Raw genomic sequence first — 24,174 nt, 5'->3', positions numbered from 1 at the left:
AAATCCCTACTATAAATACAAATATACTTTAATAATAAATGGTAACCATTTCAGCCCCCAAAGGCATCATGAATAACAAAACTACTTTTAAAGGAAAGCCAGACTTTCAGTCAATTCCTGAAACCATTAATAGAAGCATCTGAGGTTGTGCATTCAGGTGAGTTTTACAAATCTGGCCAAGACATTGGGCATCAACTTGTTTATACATTTTATCATGACTTTAAAATGTCAGCAGTGTAATATATTATTCCTCATGCACTCATTGAACATCTACTGAGTGAGCCAGGTTCCTCACAAGGGCTGTGACTTTAAGAAAATAAAATAGAGAACTTGCTCTTTTCAAACTCACAGTCCAGTCGAGTGTGGAAACATACAAGCAAGTCAGCTATTACCTGAAATAATCTCAGTAAAAGCGCCCAAGGAATGGGACAAGTTCTTTTTTGGATTACTGAATTTTAGCAATATAATTAACATGGTACTTGACACATTGTGGGAGCTCAGTTAACATCAGCCCGTGAGGGAATGAATGCGCTTCCAGATGTTAGAACAAACAAGGAGGGGAGGAGGAGAAGTAGAGATAAGAAGATGAAGCTAGAAGACCTTCCAGAAAGATACTATAGTTGCATTCTGAAAGAGTTTAGATGTTACTCTGAAGGTGGTAACATTTTCCACCAATTAAATTCTTTAAGTATTTAGGAGAACCGTGAAAAGACGCCATGTATTCAAAAGATAATAGTTGGGTTAGTGTAAAGTATGTTTGGATTGGTCAGGAAGAGACTAAGATAGAGGCACCTGTTTTAGTAGAGAGACTGTGATGGCTCTTCATTATACTCCTATGATAAAGTTTTTCAAGCTGTCTTTGTGAGAAGCAGCCAATATTACCAAATGAAAAGCATAAAAGTACCATTTTGAGCTAACAGATTCACCTTAAACTGTGAACAGTTACCTTAAACTGGAACCTCTAAATGGTAGCTTTACCAGGACCAGTACAGTCCATGGATGTGTTCTGTTTATCTCCCAAATAGTTCTAAAAAGTACTAGAATGAGACAAGTTTTTGCTGGTCAAAGCACAAGCACTTTACGGCCACCATCTGACACCTTCCCCATTTGGCTCATTTACTCACTTATGTTACTGTCTGGCCCCTGAAAATGATTAAGTATGTTACTCTGTCAAAAATAAGCTAATATTTAAAGTAAAAGAAAGTTATAGAATTTTAAAGTACATTAACAGAGCACTTTTTGAAGAACAATGTAGCTTTCTGCCTTTTATGAAACAACAGAAAGAATGTCCTTGGTTAACTGTTAGGATAACAAGAATTTCTTAATAAATTAATTTGTATTATACTTAACCATATACTCCTCTGTGAGATCATGGGTTGCAATGCATAAACAGAAGAGGAAACAAATTCCATTTCAAAGCCCCCTCTCTCTGTGGCAAATGCCTTTACAAAAACAAAATTCCAGTTAAACAAGTGTTCTAGTTTGCTAGCTGCCAGAATGCAACACACCAGAGACAGATTGGCTTTTAATAAAAGGGGATTTATGTCGTTAGTTCTTCAGAGGAAAGGCAGCTAACTTTCAACTGAGGTTCTTTCTTATGTGGGAAGGCACAGGATGATCTCTGCTGGCCTTCTCTTTAGGCCTCTGGGTTCCAATAACTTTCCCCGGGGTGATTCCTTTCTACATCTCCAAAGGCCTGGGCTGAGCTGTGAATGCTGAGATGAGGCATGCAGAGCTGCTTGGGCTGTGCTACATCGCGCTCTCTCATTTAAGCACCAGCCAATTAAGTCAAATGTCATTCATTGCAGCAGGCACGCCTCCTAGCCGACTGCAGATGTAATCAGCAACAGATGAGGTTCATGTACCACTGGCTCATGTCCACAGCCACAGAACTAGGTGTCTTCACCTGGCCAAGTTGCAACTGAATCTAACTACCACATACAAGTTCACCTTCTTGAATGACAAAGAAATCTTTAAGCAGTGCTAAGCAATTTTATGTGAAAATGGACAAAGTTAGGGGTTTTTCTAAGCGGGCCAAAATTAAAAGCTATATCTCAATGTGGGTCAAATGCAGTGATCTTTAAAATTTATATAAGTTGTTATTTTTAACTGTAAAAAATAAAAAGAATCATGTTGCTAGCCTTGTTTATATGTTCTTTTAGAGATAATGAATTAAGTAAAGAAAAAAATTACTTTGAATCAAAGTTCAATTTTACTTTTAAATATTTCAATTATAAAGTATAAGATTATTTATTTTGTTTGGCCTTCCAGTTTTAAAATTTTGTATTATTTGGAGGAATCTTTGCTGAGCTAGGTAAAAAGGTATCAGTGTCAGAATTGATAAATGTATGTACTCTATTTACTTTTCAAAGTGCAAGGAGGACGTATTCGATATTCCAAGTGAGCACAGCAATGCTTATCTGCGTTGCCGAAGGTCTAAAAAAGTCCCATAAATTGTAAGAAGCTGACAGATCTAATATTTCATACCACTATGAATATAACTCATTAATAATATAAACCTATTGACAGTAAATATTCTCTATACCTTTCTGTGAGAGAATTTTCCCTGAATTTTCATAAAAAGCTAAACTATATAACTAAATCTTTAAAATATACTTCTTTGACAGAAATTATTCTTTAATACCAGGATTCACAGCTGCCAATATTGTGATCCAATTTAAATGCAGAGTGATTTAATTCTTTACTCTTGTGATGCCTAGAGAATGATCAGTGGCTAAACATTATATCACCGTGCAAAGTTTCTATGCATTTGGAAATAAGAGAGATTTGCATACTTCAGTTGTGACTTTTGATTCAAATTCCATTCAGCAAAAGAAGCTAGAAGCCTAGCTGAGATTCTCTTGTTCACATTTTATACATCATGATTACAGACAGGTCAGAGCAGCTGCTTCATCAGATTCTTCCATCTAGACCATTTCTTCCTTTTTTTTTTTTTTTAGAATATTGATATACCAAAAGAAACCAAAGTACAGTGCAACATGACTAAACAAAATATTGTCCAGGCACAGAAAAGTAACATGATATAAACCTGCATTACCTTGGCTAGCTGGACTCCACTGTACCACATCTATGAGTAATTGGCATACGAAATCAACATTTACTTATTCACTAATCAATTATAGAAACTCTTGGCTTATCCATCATCTGGAAATAACCACCCACTCTAGCGATTTCTCTAGAAAATGGAAACTCACTCCTTTAAATGTCAAACTTTTTTCTCCATTTAATTTTCATTTTATGTGCAGTTTATTAAACATTCCTCCATTATCACAAAGCAAAATGAAATCCATGAACATCGATTAGGCCCTAAACTGTAATGTTTTGATGCCTTCACAGATGATTAATATGTGAAGGCCTGGTTGCTCTTAACTAAATGGCTGGGGAGGACTATGAATTCTGAGTTTTATAAATTTTTTTGTCAATTTTTTTTTTCTTGACATGGGCAGGCTCCGGGAATTGAACCCAGGTCTCTGGCATGGCAGGCTAGAATTCTGCCACTGAGCCACTGTTGCACCACTGGAGTTTTATATATTTTTAAATGGTATTTTGTAGCATCTCTCACTGTCAAAGTACTGTCAACAATTCTTGCTACTATGAATTTTCCAGAGTTTAAAAGACTCTCTACTGTTCTCTTTTTCATTTTCTGAGCAATGGCTTCCTGAGGAATGATGCTTCCATAAGTTGTGTGTGTTTTCATTTACCTTGTCAGTTCAGTCGTATTCCCAATATTTTCCTTTCCTGTTTGATTATAACAATGATAACAAGAGCACCTAATCTATATGCCATGCTCTGTGTTAATTATTTTACATGTATAAACTAATTAAATCCTCATTACAATACTATGAGGTATGAGATATTGTTTATTTTCTAAGGATGGAAAAAATAAGGAGCAAGATGTTGAGTGAACTTTCAAAGGTTCCACAGACGTAAGTAGAAAGACTTGGAACTCCACAATATGTCTATTTGACTCTAAAAATTCTATTATCAGCAACTTTCAAATAATAGATATTTATATTATTGAGCAGTGGCTTCAAGGTAAGTGAATTGCATCTATACAATGGTTTTCTTTACCACTGGTTCACACTGATTTTTTTTAACTTTTTAAATTGTGAAATATAGCATATATACGAAAAAGCAATAAATTTCTAAGTACATTTTAACAAGCAGTTATAGAACAGATTTTAAAATTTGGTATGGGTTTCAGTTCCACAATTTTTTGTTTTTCTTCTAGCTGCTCCAAGACACTGGAGATCAAACGAAATATCAATATAATGATTCAGTAGTCATACTCATTTGTTAAATCCTATCTTGTCTGTTATACTTCTCTTTCTCTCTTTTTTTCTCTCTATTTTTCTTTTTCTCTCTATTTTTTGTGGAAAATAACATACATACAAAGAAGCAATAAATATCAATCTAATGATTTAGAACTCATACTCGTTAGTCCCTACCTTCCCTGTATAACTCCACCATCACTTTTGATCTTTCTTCCACTCTTTAGAGGTATTTGGGCTATGCCAATTGTAATTTTTTCATGTTTGAAGTGGCTGTCTATAACATGGGATGGGGGATGGAACCAGTTGATGTTCTGGAAAGGCTGGCCCCTCTGCATTTCAGGACTTTCCTGGTCCAAGGATCCATCTAGAGATTGTAAGTTTCTGGAAAGTTGTCCTAGTGCATTGAACCTTTGTAGAATCTTATATAATACCCTAGGTATTTTTTAGGATTGACTGGAATGGTCCTGGATGGGAGTTGGCAGGTTATGATAGGTAGCAAGGTCTACCTGAAGCTTGTGTAAGAATGACCTCCAGAGTGACCTCTTGATTCTTCTTGAACTCTCTCTTCCACTGATACCTTATTTGTTACACTTCTTTTCCCCCTTTTGGTCATAGTGGCATTGTTGATCCCACAGTGACAGGTCTCGATTCAACCCTGGGAGTCCTTTCCCATGTCACCAAGGAGACTTTCAACCATGGATGTCATGTCCCATATAGGGGAGAGGGCAGTGATTTCAATACAGAGTTGGACTTAGAGAGACTGAGGCCACATCTGAGCAACAACAGAGGTCCTCCAGAAGTAATTCTTAGGCATGACTATATGTAGTTTAAGCTTCTCTGCTGCCTACATAAGCTTTACAAGAGTAAGCCTCCTGATCAAGGGCATGGCCTATTGATTTGGGTATCCCTAAAGTTTGACATAATATCAGAGGATTTCCTGATGGTAAGGTTAATAGTTCCATATTCTTTCTCCCCTCCCTCAGGGGACTTTGCCAATACTTTCTGATTATCTGTTTAATATACTCCAGGATATTTCCAGGCATTACATTAATCTATATAGGATTAAAAGATCTCTTTCTTATTCTGTGCTTTGGAAACAACTCTTCAACATACCTATAAGTAGGCTAAGCTTCTCTGCTCCATACATAAGCCTCACAAGAGCAAGCCTCAAGATCAAGGGCTTGTTCTATGGATTTGGGTGTCCCTCTTATTTGATACAGTACCCAATGTTTCCCCATTGGTAAAGTTTAATAGCTCCATATTTTTTCTCCCATTCCTCAAGGGACTTTGCCAATACTTTTGATTATCTGCTTAATATATTCTGGGATGTATCCAGACGTATACATTATGCTATAAAGGATTAAAGGCTCTCATTCTTATTCTGGGCTCCTTGTGTTTGGATTGTTTAAATGATCTATCCAGACAGGGTGTTAGATTATGTGCTATGGAAAATTTAGGTTCTGGACAAAATAAACCATTCTTCCTTTTGTCTCAGAGAGTAGGTGATGTTCTAAATACAGACAATGCCTTCCTTGCTCCTGTATTCTGAAGTACCTTAATCCCGAGCTGGTTGGCTTCATTCTTACCTCTAAATACCGGGTTTTATATATATATGTGTGTGTGTGTGTGTATATATATATATATATAAATTATTTATTTATTTATATAAATAATAAATATATATAAATAAATTTTATATATTTATTATTTATATATAATAACTATATATTTATATATATAAATATAACTATATATTTTTATATATAAATATATATATATTTATATATATAAATATAACTATATATTTATATATATAAATATAACTATATATTTATACATATAAATAAACTGTTATTTCTAGATTTTGAGGGGCTGTTTTATATATATATATAAATAATAAATATATATATAAAACAGCCCCTCAAAATCTAGAAATAACAGTTACAACTCTGGAGTAAATGTAACTGCTATAAAAGCTTATAATGTAGGCCCCAGTTTTCTTATAAGTATTTTCTAAATAAGATCATGCAATACTTGCTGTTTTGTTTCTGGTTTATTTTGCCTCACCAAATGTCCCACAGGCTCATTCACATCTTTGCTTGCCTCACAATTTCATTCCTTTTTGTAGCAGCACAATAGCTGATCATATTTATACACCGTCGTTCGCCAATCTACTTCTCAGTCAGTGCAACTTTCAGCCACCTCTATCCACTGGGACTCGTACAATGTCCAAAGTCAACAGTCAATCAACACTCTCAGTTTTAAATAACTTTATTGTTCCCAAGAGAAAGATAGCTAACAAATACACCCTCACCAAACAGAAAATTCAAACCTCCCCCTAACTCTTGTCCCTCCCCCCATTATGTACCCCTGGTATTGCTGTGGTACTGTTGATGTTTTCCTGTTAAACAGAGCCCATGGCATGCAATAGCATTTCGCCCTAACCCCCCAAATTATATACTCTTTGTAAAAGGTTCATACCTTTGCAGTAGTTCATGCAAGAACTTTGTAGTGTTCATCAGTGGGACACATGAGTCTATACAACCCTTTTGATTATGTTCACCTTCAAAATGGTAATATTACTTATAGACCTACCAGTGAACTACCTTCACTTCTGTCTATTGCCTTACAATTAAGTTCAACTTCATTAGGTAATTGTGTATCTCTAGGTCCCTTATATTTCAAGCTTCTGTGTATCTCTAGTTTCCCTATCTTCTGTATTATAAGCCTCTGATTTTACCCTTACCATGGTAATAAAAGTGGAATCACACAGTATCTATCCTTTGGTGTCTGACTTCTTTCACTCAGCATTATGTCCTCAAGGCTCACCCATCTTGTCATGTGGTTCAGGCATCATTTTGCCTTATTGCTGCATAATATTCCATCGTATGTACATACCACATTTTGTTAATCCACTCATTTTTGTTGATGGGCCCTTGGAGTGTTTCCATGTTTTGGCGATTGTGAGTAATGCTGCTATGAACATCGGTGTGCAAATGTCTGTTTTCTGTCACTGCTTTCAGCTCTTCTGGTTATATATCGAGTAGTGATATTGTTGGGTCATAGGGCAAACTTGATATTTAGTTTACTGAGGAACCACCAGACTCTCTTCCAAAGCAGGTGTACCATTTTACATTCCCAACAGCAGCACATAAGTGTCCCAGTTTCTCCACATCTTCTGCATTTGTAGTTTCCTGTTTGTTTAATAGCAGCCATTCTTACAGGTGTGAGGTGGTATCTCATTGTAGTCTTGACCAGCATTCCCCTTACAGCTAAAGAGAATGAGCATCTCTTCAGGTGCTTTTTAGCCACCTGCATTTGCTTTTCAGAAAAACATCTATTCATATCTTCAGCCCACTTTATAATTGGGTTGTTCTTTTGTTGTTGTGCTGTATCATTTCTTTATATGTATATGGGATATCAAACCTTTATCTGAAGTGTGAGTTCCAAATATTTTCTCCCATTGAGTTGGCTGCCTCTTCACCTTTTTACCAAAGTCTTTTGAGGCATAAAAGCATTTGATTTTGAGGGGTTTCCATTTATCTAGTTTTTCTTTTGTTGCTTATGCTTTGGATGTAAAATTTAGGAAACTACCTACTATTACTATGTCTTGAAGCACATTGATATTTTGAAGCAAGTTACTTAAATAAGAAAGTTCTAAGGGGATGTTTTACAGAATTGTTCATGTTACTGAGAACATTTTTTATAATTTACAGAAAATTCAAATAGACAGAGCTCATCATTCTGAATTAACATGTTGATATCTGTAGTAAATGGCTGTTTTGAGGGTTCTGCACATAACAGAATGTTATACCAGGACTAGAGATATATAGATGTAATACTGAGGTTGCATTATAGAGAAACAATAATAAAAGCAAATTGTCAAACACTTACTGTGTGCCAGGTTTTGTGCTAAGGTGTTATGTGACCACTAATTTCACTTACATCTCAAACGATGATTATCCCCAAATTAAACTCAAAGAAAATGGGCTGAAAGAGGATTTGAACATGCCATTTTTGCATGTTTATCTGCAACTTGCGTGTTTCTTTTAGTAAGATTAAGAAGGAGGTAAATATGATGTTGTAGTACCAATGACCATGCCACATGCGAATATTTGAAGAAAATGGGAATGTTTAGTCTAGAAAAGGCAAGACTTAGCAAAGAAGTCATAATTGTCCTCATAAAGTAAAGGACCTGCTGCATGCAGGAAGCCCCAAACTTGCATTAGGTTCTCCTATGAGCAGAGTAGGAGGAACCAAAGACAAATTGAAGTTCATTCTAAGATCCATTGCCATTTCCTCTTGTCATGGAGGAAGTTTGTTGTATATTCAATCCTGACTATAGTCTATTGGTGCCTCTCATTTATGCAGTAGAATGTTACCATTTTGTAAAGAGGGGCAAAGTCCCTGGACTGACAAAACTGACACAATAGCCTCTTAGCTCTGTACTAACTCCAGCTTCATTTCATGTGCTATAACACTGATTTTTAGTGCCTTTTTGGTACTGGAATCCTGAAGAAATCCCTTAATTTCGGGTGTATGATCTCATCTATGCCTTTATAAAAGAACTTTGTTATATTTTATTTAGAATCTCTAAGGACTTGTTTTGAAAGGTATTTTGGATTACTAATTCTGACATATTTCAGAATTATCTGAATGAAATTCCTTGGAAAGCAGTAATGACCTACAAAGATCTCAGGTGCCATTCTTAGGAGAGTGAGATTCTAAATTACTATCATTGGAAGTTTCTAAGAAGATATAGGTGCAAGCTGTGAGACAGTGGAAGCCTTTATTCAGGGAACTATATAGAATCACAGGATATAGAACAGGTCAAAGATGACCATTTCATCAAAAAGCAGATGCCTGAGTAGTTCAGCTGCACTATTTGAACACTAAAGTTCCCTTTCCACTCAAAGATGACAATATTTGCAAGTTTTAATAGAACTTTTCCTAATATATAATGTTTCCCCAAAGAATGGGTTGGGCTAATATCATTAATGACACTAGATCAGTTTAAGGTGAAATTTTTTTTGTTATTCCAGTGCCGGAGCCAATTTCAGCCTTTTAGATTCAAGATACGCTACTTGATTAATTGATCTTAACATCTTTAGTTCTATTTAATAATTCTCCCTCTACATTTCTTCCTTATTCTTAATAGAGTTAAATTAATTTCTTTCTATCATTTAGTAAAAAAAAGATTATAAATTACATCACCAGAGTCTGCACTCTGCTTCAGCTCTGTGATGAACACTCATCTCCATCTGTAACTACCCTTACCTATGAAATGAGGATAATGCATACACAGATTTTATAAAAGATGTAAGTATGTAAGGAACTCTTTATTCTCTAAAAATAACCCATATTAAAATATAAGAAACAATACAACTATTCTATATTAAGATATCTTACAGAACCTATAATTTTATGGTATACTCATTTATTATTCTATCAAATGCATAGTTTAGTTTATTTCTATGAGTTTATTTGAGTGATAATAATTTTTTCCTTGAGCTTATTTGAACTTTAATAATTTTTCAATGGATTATGTGTATTATATTACCTAGCATGAAGCCTGGAATTTTAGCAAGCATGGAATAAAGGCTAAACTTTCTTTTTTATTGCGTTCCCCTAGAGGAGAAGATAACAGTGCACTTTAAGAAAAAACAAACAAACAGGCAGAGATAGAGGGAGGGGAGGTAAGAGAGAAGAAGGGAATGAGGATAGGAGGCAGGGAGGAAGGGAGGGATGGAAGGAGGGGGAGGGAGGAGAGAGAGAGAGAGAAATCTCTCCCTTTTTAAAAATGATTTGAGTATCTATCACGTTTTTATAAGGTGTATCACATGACTATTTACAAAAGTAAGGAAACTGTCAATTTGATGAAGTACAACTCACAACTCATTAGTGTTGAACATAGAAGAATTCCACATCAAAAATGACTGCTGAAATATTCACAATTACCAGCTGCTCAGAAAGCATTTTATATGGATAAAAAACATGTCACATTTAATTTATCAGATGCTTTCTGCTGTCATACTTTTCTTTCGTTCAATGCACTGAAAAGTTATAAAAACCACTTCAGTCTCACTGTAGCCATGTATAGATATTAAGAATAACACAAATCCATTATCCACCATAACATAATTGTATCTACATGGATGAATACTCTTCTGTAGCTTCTTTGCACTCAATTTTAAATTAACTATTCCTTTAAAGATATTTGAATACACAACATTCAGCATCTCTATTAGAAAACTACCATTTCAATATAAAGGAAAAATCACATTCATTTCTGAAGCTATATTCCCCGAATAAGCTAGTGTTATTAGCCCATTTCTACAGTGACTACAGTGGGAAACATCATAGAAAGATAATGCCATATTAATTTTCTAACACAAAACTGAAACTAATCAAATATGCACTCAAACACTGGTGAAAAGAAAATGGTACTACTTTCCATTGTGAGCAAGTCTACGATGTAGGCAGCAAGTGAAAATGTAACAATTGAATTAACCCTTTCCCAAGATTATCAGACAGCCAATTGCTGTAAGATACTAAATCTACCATGAAGAGCTTAACTGTAAGCAGATTTAAATCAACTCTCTATATAGTATAGTGATTCTCAAGTAACAAAACAAATGAGCAAACAAACAACAATCAATGTGCAGCAGTGTTTAGTGTCTAAGAAGAACTCTGCTCAGAGAGGCTCTGCTAAGTGTGCAGCAGGCATCATTTCTGCCCCAGTGCATTGCTTGTCATGGGCACGGTTCAGACATGAACCTCTTGATGGGTGACCCGTACTTTCTACTCTGGGTTTTGTGGCTGCAGTTATGGTTGTGGCTGGATTTAAACTGTTTGTGGAAACAGTTTCAAACCATGAAAAAAGAGGTAAGGCATCTTCCTTAGAAGCTTGCCATCTAAGAAAACACATGAAAATTTCCTAATAATTACCGATTTTTCTTTTCTTATTTTTAAGTGATTCCCCAACCACTCTAAAATGGCTTATAAGAACACATAGCTTTTTACAGGCTTTAAAAATCTCCCACCCCATCCCTGAAAGATGTAGGAAACGGGACTGAGATCCTTCCTGGATAAATAAAATGTTGAGCTATCTTGTTAACTACTTATTTATTCTTACCTTACTCTGTTCCCCAAATTATTTTTTAATATGCTAGGCTTCAAATGAAAGTGAGGGAATTAGAAGAGAAAAATAAAAAAGGGAAGGAAAATAACATAAGCTGAAGCAATGAACAAAACATGTATCTTGCGGTTCTGCTAGTTTTTATCAATAGTGGAAAACAAGTGATTGCAGTGTCCGTAAGGTTTGAAGAAACCAGCTACTCAGAAGAAAGATGGCTATTCCTGGAACTGTGGACCGAGAAAAAATTTTCTCACAGACTGAGTAAAAAACACACTGTAAAGAGTAGTATGATCAAGCATCCACCAATAAAAGCAGAAGGTTTCACAGGATGTTTTTACACTTCCTTTAATAGTGGATATATACCAAATGAATGTCAGCTATGCAAACTATAAAACACATTACAGGAGTAATTGATGAAATGTATGTATAGACTATGGGTTAGTATTCTATCTATGTTAAATTTCCTCATTTTTATAATTATAATTTGGCTATATAAGAGAATGTCTGTTCTTAAATACACACTGAAGCATTTAAGTATATAGGAGCATGATGATTGCAACTTACACTCAAACGATTAAAAATATTAACATTGTTAATATTAATATGTGTGTATATAGAAATAATGATTAAAATAAGTGAGACAAAAAATGAACAATTAATACATCTAATTAAGGGGATGTAGGCATTCTTTGCATTATTTGCATACCTTTTTTCAATGTTTGAAATCATACTAAAATAAAAAAGTTATAAGAATGTGAGAAATAGATGCTATCAGCTTCTTCTCTTTGTTCTCAGGCAGTCTTCTATCTAAGGTGACCTATGTCCAGGATTGAAATTTCTTCATTATTCTGAATGAGTTTCTCAAGGTAATATAATTAGGGAAAGATTAACTTTCCTCAAAAAAAAAAAAAAAAAAAAGAAGTTTCTGCCCTAAAACAGGAAAGTGTAAAGGGAAGGAGGTTTAAATGATAAAAATAGGCTGTTCTTAGAATCTAGTCCAAGTCTAGGGAGAGCAGATTGGATTGGGAAATTGGCCTGAGGTCTTCCTCTCTCCCTGTCTTTTTCTTCCTCTTCCCCTAACAATATTCTATTCTTGTTTACCTTAAAAACAACAGCAATAAAATATTTCTTTTCTCAGTCCAACAAAGTCTCTCAAGGTTCTCTGGAGGCAGCTCGGGAGTCAAACTGGTTCTGGGAATATTACAAGTAACTAATAAACTTAAGATTCCCAACCTGACTTGCAACCATAAAATGAATTAAGAACAAAAACGAAAAAAAAAAAAAAAAAAAAAAAAACGATGACAACAACAGAATGATAATACCTTGAAAAGTGTGATGGTTAATTTCATGTTTCAGTTTGGCCAGGTTAATGATTTTAACCTGGGGAGGGATGAGTTTATGTGCTATAAAGAAGTGTACTATGAAAGAAAAACAAACTCAGCAAAGCATCCACAGATCCACAGAACATCTAACTTAGGAATGGTACTTTCAAATGAACCCTCCAAGATCAACAGATAACAGCTAAACTAAACTAGGTGAATTGCAGTATAGTTTTGTTGTGTTAAAATCAGTTGAGGGGGTGCACGGGTGGTTCAGTGGTAGAATGCTTGCCTTTCATGCAGGAGGTCCGGGTTCAATTCCCGGACCATGCACTCCCTGCACAAAATCAGTTGAGAGCCACAGTGGCTCAGTAGGCAGAGTTCTTGCCTGCCACGCCAGAGACCCAGGTTCGTTTGAAGCACAGGAGGCATCCAAGGACCTTACTGTGTGGTGGAGGCAAAGGTGTACAGTCAAGGAATTCCAAGGATTGTAACAAGCCATCACCAGTACGCTACCAACTCCAGGAGAAAACATGGCCTTGCCAGCACCTTGAATTGAATTGAGACGTCTGGCCTCTAAATTCAACGATGACCCAATAAATTCTTAATTAAGCCATTCTATTCTGTGTAATTTGTCAAAACAGCTCTGACAAACTAAGACACATGGTGGGGAGGAGGGTAAATAGCAAGTGATGATACTGAGTGAAATCTAAATAACCTGAAGCTATGCAAAATCTGGAGCATAAGAATTTAGAGGGAGAAAGGAGCAAATGCAAAGCAGAATTCTGAAGCAGAATGCATGAATGAGGAGAGAGTATAAGAATTTGAAACAAGGCCCCTGTGACTGAAATTTAGGAAAGTGTGGGAGCAAAGGAAAGTGTGGGAGGAAATAAAGCTGAAGAACTGATCACCATTACAAATGTACAGAACTGGATTTATCGGTATAATTAAGAGGTTGGCTCTAAGAAGACTTGATTATCTAAGTTCCATAACAATCTCACAATATTAGCCCCTAACAGATTCATTTCCAAAGACACAAAACCAAGTGAAATTTGGAATGCTTCACAAATGTTGTTCCTGAAAGTTTTCTGGGAGTGTAGTAATTATGAGTAGAGGCAAAAAGGGTATGTCTTGAACCCATCTGCTTTTTAAGTAGAAATGATACATTTTCTATCAAATTACTTTTAAGTTACTAGGTCTGTAATTATTTTTAGAAGAGAACTGTTCTTTTTTTTTTTTTTTTCATGGGCAGTCTCCGGGAATCAAACCCGGGTCTCCAGCATGGCAGGCAAGAATTCTGTCACTGACCCACTGTTGCACCATCCTGTTAATTTTTTTTTTAAGTGGAAAAAATATAATTCTGAACCTAACCAATGAGGACCATACTAGTAAGGTTAATAAAGTAAGCATTGGCAAGGATAAGAATTACAGACATTTTCCTAGGATGTCTTATTTGCTTGAAGTTTAATCAACTGTGCTATATGAAAGCAATCAGATGCCAGCCTGAAGTCTAAAAAGTTCAAAGCAGTTGATTTAGGACTGTAAAGACAGAAGAAAAATGTGTTTTATTACTCAACTAGAATCTGGGAATCCATAACTCCTCTCACCAAACTCATACCTCAGGTTACTGTGTCAGAATTCCATTACTAAAACTAAGGGTCTTCCCAAAACAATATACTATGTCTTCATGCATCCAGAGAATGATACAGTTGTAGTCAACTTTTAATTTAATATAATCCCAGATAGCCTCTCCTGATTTTTATTTTGCATGTGTCCTCACTAACTGGCCAGAACTGATTTTATGTCATTTGCCTCTCATTATAATAGATTTTAGCAAATCAGAAAAAAAGAAAAAGTTGGAAGTGCACATTTTCTTGGAATAAATAAAAACTATTTTTTAATTAATTCATCAACAAGGCAAGAGGGAAAGTTTCTTTCTCGAGACACATGAGTTTGCATTGTTTTCTTTTAGAGAAGTTCCTTAGGTGGAAAAAGCTCAAATCTCTATCAAACAACTCAAACTAGTTTCCAGAATGGAGATAAGCTAGGCCAAAATAAAATGGAGGGGAAAGGAACAAATTTATGACCATGGAATCAACTAGAAGAAAGTATAAATAAGAAAAGTGTTAATTAAAATATACTCTATGATGATGGCATCCAGAACAAAAACATTGTGTCTCTTTTACATTCATTTCAAGTACTAGCATTTATCACTGTCAAGTTCTTTAAATATAAATTTTAAAATTCATTTTCTATTGTGATTAATACCTTTGACTCTACAAGAACAGCCTGAAAAAAATAATTTTCTTTTCCTCAAAATTTCAATGTCTCCATTGTATCAAGAACCAATGCAGAGATAATTAATTCTGCAAAGATTTAGATAGAATAAGTCAAAATTGCCCAAACATATCTAGATGTCCATGCAGAGAGAATGGAAATTAAAAGGCAGAGTATAGATGTTAAAATGAAAGCCTCTTCAGCTTGACAGGAACCAAATGCAATCAGGAAATTAGATTCCCTTATATGAATATCAGAGAGCTCACCTGTAGTTCCATTGAGGCAGGCAAAGATAAGGTTGATGAATTTAACTTTAAACCTGCCAAGATTTGTTTTCTCTGATAATCAAAAATAAATCACTTAAAATGTTGAAATGATGGCCCTAAAGTGCTAAGATCTAGTTCTAAAAAAAGATAAAATATGGAGTCCTTAGAGCTAGGCACATCTTTATAGCTTAAATTCTCAAGAAAATATTTACTATTGAGGTACACATACTAGAGAATTAATACATGGCAAAGAATCATAACTTCTCTCCCTAAAAGACATGTTCAAGTTCTAACTCTCAGTCCTGTGAATGTGCTCTTATTTGGAAATAGTGCTTTGAAGATGTTAATAGTTAAAATGAGGCCAGATTGTATTAGGGTGATGAGGACACCAAGAGGACTACAAGAAAGGTCACATGAGGACAATGGCAGAGATGTATCTATAAGCCAAGGAAAACCAAGCTACCATCTGAAGCCAGGAGAGGAATGGGACAGAGTCTTCCCTGCAGCCTTCATAAGTAGCATACATTTTGTTTTGATTTTGGACTTCTAGACTCCAAAATTATGAGAAAATAAACTTTTGTTATTTTAAGCCATTATTTGCACAGCCATAACAAATTAAGACAACCTTCAACTTCAAGTTGCGCAGTTTGACTCAATTCTAGAAAGCCAAGATCATGTGCTCCATGTTAGTACATGTCAGAAATTTTTCTGGAGATAAGAGAGTCAACAGGTTTTCTGGGCTGAGAAATCTGTATTAGGGTGATGATCACTGTTGACTTAGCCCATGTTCTAGTTTGCTGGCTGCTAGAATGCAATATATCAGAAACGGAATGGCTTTTAAAAAGGGGAATTTAATAAGTTGCTAGTTTACAGTTCTAAGGCTGAGAAAATGCCCCAATTAAAACAAGTCTATAGAAATGTCCAATCTGAGGCATCCAGGGAAAGATACCTTGATTCAAGGAGGCTGATGAAGTTCAGGGTTTCTCTCTCAAGTGGAAAGGCACGTGGCGAACATGGTAAGAATTTCTTTCTCATCTGGAAAGGCACATGATGAACACAGTTAGGGTTCCTCTCTCAACTGGTAGGGCACATGGTGAACATGGCATCATATGCTAGCTTCCTCTCCAGCTCCCTGGGAGGTGTTTTCCTTCTTCATCTCCAAAAGTCATTGGCTCGTAGACTCTCCACTTCGTCGTGTTGCAGCATTCTCTGCTTTCTCAGAATCTCCACCTTTCTCCAAAATGTTTCCCCTTTTATAGGATTCCAGTAAGCTAATCGAGACCCACCTAGTAGGAGACATGTCGCCACCTGATCCAGTTTAACAACCACTCTTGATTGAGTCACATCTCCAGGATCTAATTAAAGTTTCAAGCATACAGTACTGAATAGGGATTAGAAAAGACCGTTGTTCCCACAAGGCTGTTAGGATTAAAACATGGCTTTTCTAGGGTACATAAATCTTTTCAAACCAGCACAGCCCAATAAGGAAAATTCCCATGGACTCTAATTAGGGACCTAGGCTTGGGCAATAGGCGAATTTACCTAAGTAATTAAGTAAATTAATTTTAATCAATTAAATTAATCAAAGATGGCATTTTACCTAAGTCTTTCACAAGGTTTTTCTCTTTTAGTTATTATCAGTAGGCATCCAATCTTATTGGACTGAACACTTTAAAAAGATAGTGTAATTCATCTTTTAAGTTCTTCTTAGTTCATCTTAATTCCTTTCAGAGTGTTCAATTAGTATATTTTATTTACAAGAAGGCTACTAATATTAAAGGACTGCTAGTGTGTATCAAATTCTTTACTGGGCATTTTCATGTTTTCTCACTGACATTTATGGCAAGATTGAGCAGGAACTAAAGGTATCCAACATCAGCACCTGAAGCTAGGCCAGGGGTTGGTTACTGAAAGCATTAATTCAACGTTAGGCTAGAGACCACTCCCTGGATTGGGGAAAAAACAAACAACAAGCAAGTAAAACACAAACATCACTAACTGGATGTAAAATGGGATCTAAATGACTTATACTTACTCTTCTATAAAATGTGTAAAAGTGTTTCTGCCTCCCCCCTCTTTCTGGAAGCTATATTCCTTAGTTCAGAAAGGTAAAGTCTGCATTCATGCCTAAGTGGCTTGAAATAACAGGACTGCTGATGTATTTTTAGGGAAATAACCCAGGATGGTCTTTAAGATTTAATTGTCTTGGTTCACTTCTGGATATTAGCTTAATTTCTAGGTCACCCACCCATCCTTCCCAGCTCTTCTCTGAGTCCAAAGATTGTCCTTCAGGGACTTTCCTTTGTTGCCATTATATGGGCATATTTCCATTAGTCTCTCTCTCTTCTTGGATCTTCTCATAAAGGTCACTAGGAAAACAAAGACTCTGGTAGCCAGCAATAAAAAAGTAGTACTTAGGAGTTTTAAAATAATAAACTTGGAGACATTACAAAAGGGAAAGTCTAAAACACCTAAAATATTATCAATGGTCTTCACTAGATACAAATATAACTAAGACTGTTCTTTATTAGATATTCCTCTCTTCTTCTTTCATCAATTATTTAGTTATGTGCTTTTTTTAACTTTTGTGAGACCAAATCTTGTATAATCCTTTCATTCCCATTTCTCATACTCCTGAGTCTTCCCCTTCCCCTTTGTCTTCTGTCCTCTCTTTTGAATCGGACCTCTTGTATACTTGAAAAAGAAAAAAATATATATGTGATGGGCAACCAGATCAATCTTTTTTTTATTTCCCTTTCTCATACCTCATGGTGTGAGTCTCCCCCATCTCCTGTGTTCTGTATTTGCTTTAGAATCAGATACTGTGGATAGTTTAAGAAAAAAAAAAGGTCTTGATAGAAAATGGGAACTATAAATCTCAAGAAAGAATCATATGGCACTTCAGACTGGACATTTTAACAAACTGCTCTTCTGATCCACATGGAAAAGTCATTCTAAATCTTTTCCTTACAGAGAAAGATGCATTATTTGAAAAAGCCACATTGCCTACTGTAATAAGCAAAAGTTAAAATGTGGATGTGGAAGATGTAAAAGGCAGAAAAAGTATAAAAAGCAGATGCAAGCACCACAAAGCATGTGCAGGATGGGGCTATTAAATGTAGATTCAAATAGCTTCAGCTATTTTAAGAACTCTGTAAGCATAAAAATATAATTTCACATAACTCAAATAATACATACCTATTTACACTAATTCATTATATATAAATTTAAGGAATTATTGTGATTTATATAATATTATGGTAACTTAGAACCATCTGTGTTTAATTACAGAATATTATGCTTAATAAGTCTGGGGCATAGATATAGTACATTTACAAATGTATTGAAATATTGCCATTCATATGAGAAAATAATGATGTATCAACCAACTTTGTTTTTGCATTGCTTGGTCATAGCTAAACTCAATTCCATGACAAATATTGGGAAAGAAAAATTAATATGCTTTTCAGATAGGCTTTCTTATTCAGAATATTTTCATTTTAATACTTACAGTGGCCTCTGACTATGGGGATAGTATTGACACAAATCTCAAGTTGCATAATGAAGAATGAAGTTTTATGGCATTTCTGACAATGGCTTCAGAAAAGATGTGGAGTCAAATTTCAGAATCCTCTAACTAGTCTAAAGTAGCAACTGCTTTAAAAGTTACGCTAGAGACCTAGTAAAACCTTAACTGGAGTTTATTGCATCCAACTAAAATGAGGATTATCATAATGATTTGATGCCATGATTCCAAAGTTACACATATAATAATGGCACAGGATAAGTTGAGCATTCTTTTCTGTGAGTCAGACATACATGCTCAGGACTACTGCTTTAGCAGTAAAGACAGAGGTAGTGTTATAAATTATATAAATTATAAAAATTATAAATATATAAAAAGTGTAATGATGAATATTATAGTTACTGCTTGAATAGGTCCTAATAGACTATTGATAAAGATCAGTCTCTCCTGTGATGTTTTGATAAAAATGTCTCAAGTAGATTTCTGGTAAACAGAGGAGAAATGCACTGACTGTTTTTCCTGCTTATAAAGATAGTGTGTACATGAAACTCTTCAATAGTTTCTTATAATACAGTTTAAAATATTAGTGTATTTTAATCATTTTCAAGGTAAAATGCCTTTCATTTTGCACAGCACCCAATGCGCTTAGTGACCCTTCTCAACAATCTCAACTCACTGAACATGTCCAAATGAACATAATGGTTTAGTTTTCTAGAACTTCTTGAAATTCCTCAATATGGATTGATTATTTCTCAATCCATAGCTTTGCCCATGCTTTTTCCTTTGCCAAAGATGTCCTTTCCCTATTCTGACTTTTTCTACACACAGTTCAAGATCCAGCTCAAGCCCTACTAGCTCTGGAAAGTCTTTTTATAATCCCTTAGATTAAGTAAGGGGTTCCTCCTCTCTTCTCACATACCGTCCTGGGATGCATCTCTTGTAGCACTAACCAACATGCATAGCAGTAATTTAACCCCTGCTTATATAGCTAAGAAAACACAACTGTTGCACAAGATAGTCGAAGGATAAACATATAAAACTTGCAGAGATTTGCAGTTTGGAAAAAATAGGACACTCTGTGCCTAGGACTAAGCATGCAGTAGGGGTTCAGTAACAAACATAGTAGACATGAATGAATAAAGGGATATACATGGGGAGACAGAGCTTAGGTAGACAGAAGGGAAAGTGTAAAGGCCCCAAAGCCCTGAAGAACAACAAGGAAGCTTCTGAGGCTAAAATGGTGAAAGCAAAGGAGAGAATAGTATTAGATGTGGTGAGAGTAAAATGGGGTGTGACCTTATAGATCATTGTTAAGACTCTGATTTTCCCTGGAGATAAATGGGAAACCATTGGATGGTCTGCCCTGAGGAGGGGCACACAATCCGTTGTCTTACATTATAAAAGGATCATTAGGATTGTTTTTTGTATTTCCACCCCCTACTTGGTAATATAATGGTGGGTCCTGATGGTTGAATTTACTTGTCAAATATTTTGCCTCTTCTTTATTGACACTGAGGTCCACTAACAGCTCAGTGACAGTAGCTGAGGCATATGCACTGCAGTGCTAGGCCTTGGCAGCAGTGGTGCCAACTACAACAGGACTAGGAAGAAACTGGGCCATGCAGGACTGGAGGGATTTTCTCTAAGCCTTATATTTTAAATAAAGCATTCCTAAATGGCTTTAGATCAGAATCCCCAAACATCCAATATCGCTTCCATTCTATGCTTCTCATAGTCCTATTCCAGCCAATCAATTATCATAAGCAAGAAACTCTCCATTGTAGGAGGAGGAGGCAAGTACTGCTGGAGCAGTTCCAATAAATAGCAAAACTGACATGAAGAGTTGGTGTACATGGAATTTTTTTTTCCAGCAAGATTTATTTAATAGCATTGGTTGGTAAACTGGCAATGTTCAGTCACAGTTAAATCACTTGTGATATGGCAAAAAATACAGCTACAACATTTCCTAAGGCACAACATTTCTGATTTCAAGGGATAATAAAGAGATTTCTAAGAATAAATATGACAAACAGTTGAGCCATTGAGTGGACTGATGGCAAAGAAAAGAAGAAAATTCTCCATGCCTTATATTTCACATAAGGCATTTTTTTCACTCAACATTAGGCTTTTAAGGTTTATCCAGTTAATGCCTGTAGCTTTGGTTCAATCATTTTCATTGCTGTATAAATATACCACATTGTAATGACCATTCACCTGCTGATAGATTTGTAGAGCGTTTCCAATTTATCGCTATGACAAGCATTGCTTCTGCGAACTTTCTTTAAATATCTCCTTATACTCACTCAGGCATAAACATTTCTCTAGGCTCAGAAGGCATGAAGCAACTTAAATCAAACAACATACAAGATAATACTAAATTGGTCTCCAAAGCAGCGGTTCCAATTTACACTGCCTTTTACAGTATCTAAGAGGTCCTTTTGTTAGCACTTGTCATTTTAAATTTATTTTAATTTTTCCCATTCTGATGGTGGAAATGAGTGTCTTTTTAAAAATTTTATATACCGTAGAAAAAATGAGGTTTAGCATTATTTCATATATATATTGATCAGCTGGATTTCCTTTATATGAAGTATGCATTTTCATATCCTTATTATTTTCTATTTGTTAGTATACTTTTTATTAAAAGAAATTGAGCTTTATATTTTTCTTCATTGAAATAAAGAGCAATAGAAAAGCATAGCCACCAACTGCAATCATACCTCATAGCATTAAGAAGCATTAACAGTTTGGTATATGTGCTTTGGGGGCTCTTTAAAAGCATCTATTTTTTCATAAGAGGATTGTGATATATCTATGGTTTCAAAGTCTATTAGCTCCATTTAACAATATATCAAGGTAATGTTTAATTAATTCATTCATTCAACATATATTTATAAACCAGCTACTTTGTACTGTGAATTCATCCAAGTTCTAGCAATACAATATTGATCAAAAGCAGATATGTGGTTCCAAGATGCTTGCAAACTAATCAGATAGATATTAATCAAAGGCTCCACAAATTACAAAATTTAAATCATGATCCAAAATTTAAATCATGATCCATGCTGTAAAAAAAAAAATATGCAAAAAGTACTATGAAAGAAAAGATTTACCCAAGATATTTGACCTAATTTAAAAAGGAAGAAAAGTTTCCATGATTCTGAAAGATGAGCTGATATTAGTTATGAGAATGCACAGAATGTGGCGTAGAGCGAGGGGACAGAGAGTAATAAAGCATTTCAATTAGAGGAGTCCACACACAAGGACTATACAGCAGGAGGATCACATTATGTCTCAGTCACTGAAGGAAGGCTGAATTAGGAAAAATGGCAATGACTGGGACAGAATTAGTCATTTGTAACTATATTGTGAACTGAATGTCTGTTTTGTTGTTGTTCAATTTCTATTGAGGAGAGCAATTTTAACTTCTTTTTATGTTCCTTACATATATAAAGGTGGCCAAACCAGCAGGACCTTTCAGACTATATTAAAGAAGTTTGGTTTTAATCTAATAGACATAAGAAGCCATTGAGAATTTATGCCAGGCAGGACCAGCTACCTACTCTGTGGGGTCCATAACAAAATGAAAACGCAGGACCTTGTGTTAAAAAACAATTGAATTCCGGTCTCTGCCCATGCCAAAAAAGAAAAGAAAAGAAAAGAAAAAAACAGTTGGGGGTGTGTGTGTATGTGAGTGTAGTTCAGTGGTAGAATTCCTGCCATGCAGGAGACCCCAGTTCAATTTCCAGCCCATACGCTTCCCCAAAACAAACAAGCAAACACATGGAAAACCAAACAAAAACAAAAATTTAACAAATGGTGCTGCAATAAGGGGATACTCACATGGAAAAAGAATGAAATGTGACCGCTGCCGTACAACATGCAAAGAAAAAACAAAACAAAACAAACAATTGCGAATTTCAAAATGGCAAATACTGAGCATTAAACCAGGCACAAGTTATTTCTAAATGAGGCCCTGGGCAACTGCACAGGTTGAATAACTAAGAAGCTAGCACTGATGTTAAGGCTGGGTGGAGGTACCATAAGACATGCATTTTGGAAAGCACGTTCATATTGCATAGAGGAGAACAGATTTGGGAAATGGTGCAGAGAAAATATAGAGAAACCATTTATGATTTCATTGCTATATTTCAGACAAGTGTGGAGAATAGCTTGCCCAGTGCATCAAGTGCAGATGGAGATAGATAATAAAGATTCAGAAAAATTAGAAGGTAAATCAATAAGCACACTGGCAGAGGGAAGCGTTATGAGAGAAAGTGCTTCTGGTTTGGACCTGCTAATGGTGCCATTCATTGAAGACCAACATTTAAAGTGAAAATCATAGATTAAGTTTCAGACATGACGGCTTTAGAAATTTCCAACTGGCTATACCAAGGTAATGGTTGTATACATGTGTCTAGATCTCTGAGAAAAGAATATGACTACAGTTATAAATTTTAGAGCCATCTGTTTGTAGGAGGTATTTGAAGCTCTGAATGTGATAAGATCCCTAGGGATTCATTTTATAAACTTTCAAAAAAGTCCTAATACATAACAAGAGATATATGTCTGTTTCCATTGCAATCTAGTAGACACACCTTCATAAAAATCAAAACAAAGCTTTGGGAAATGGTTTTTCATATGTAGTAAGAAAAGAGCATAAAACTAATGTCAACAATTTATCAGTATTTAAGTACAACATTAAGATTCCAAAATAGACCTTAAAATAATACATTTTAAAGTGTTGGTTACCATCCATTATATCAATTTCATGACTCACTATTGACTCACCACCCACAGCTCGAAAAACTCTGATCGAGTGAGAGTATATGAGAAGGGAAATAAGTCTTGGGCAAGACTCTGTGAAATCCAAAATTTAACTGCTGGTTGGAGGAGGATAAGCCTTTAAAGAGATGCAAAATCCAGACACGCTAAAGGAAAATACAGTGTATACTCTCATAGAAATGAAGAGAAGAGGATTTCATTAAGAAAGATACTATTACTTTCACAGTGTCTTCTATAGTAGCTGAATGTTATTCATTTTAGAAGTGTCCCATATAACATTCTGTCAACTCCTAGTAAATCATAAGTTTCTTTTCCTAGTTTGTCATTCCAACAATGCTGTGATGAGAATTCTTACAAATGTATCGTGGTCTATGTGTTTTTGGTCTACTATTTCCTTTGCATAAAATCCTATGAAATAAAAATAAAAAATAAAAAATCCTATGAATCGATAAAAAGGGTATTACATAGTATGGCATTTAAAATGTGGTAGTAACAGGGCGGGCTGCGGTGGCTCAGCGGGCAAAGTGCTTGCCTGCTATGCCGGAGGACCTCGGTTCGATTCCCGGCC

The 24,174-nt window shown here is 35.4% G+C and overlaps 1 protein-coding gene and 1 non-coding gene across 3 annotated transcripts in view; one reads left to right on the top strand and one right to left on the bottom strand.

Moving 5' to 3' along the window:
• Nucleotides 1-24,174, bottom strand: part of RALYL (RALY RNA binding protein like) — a 741,752-nt gene that overhangs the window by 570,012 nt on the left and 147,566 nt on the right. The gene's annotated exons all lie outside the window — the stretch shown is intronic.
• TRNAE-UUC (transfer RNA glutamic acid (anticodon UUC)) lies at nt 13,015-13,085 on the top strand. Its single transcript has one exon. It is a non-coding gene; the product is annotated as a tRNA-Glu (tRNA).

The sequence above is a fragment of the Tamandua tetradactyla genome, chromosome 6 (genome assembly GCF_023851605.1).
Source record: "Tamandua tetradactyla isolate mTamTet1 chromosome 6, mTamTet1.pri, whole genome shotgun sequence".
Taxonomy (NCBI): domain Eukaryota; kingdom Metazoa; phylum Chordata; class Mammalia; order Pilosa; family Myrmecophagidae; genus Tamandua; species Tamandua tetradactyla.
Note: the sequence above shows the minus strand (reverse complement) of the source record. Positions and strands in the feature narration are given on the sequence as shown.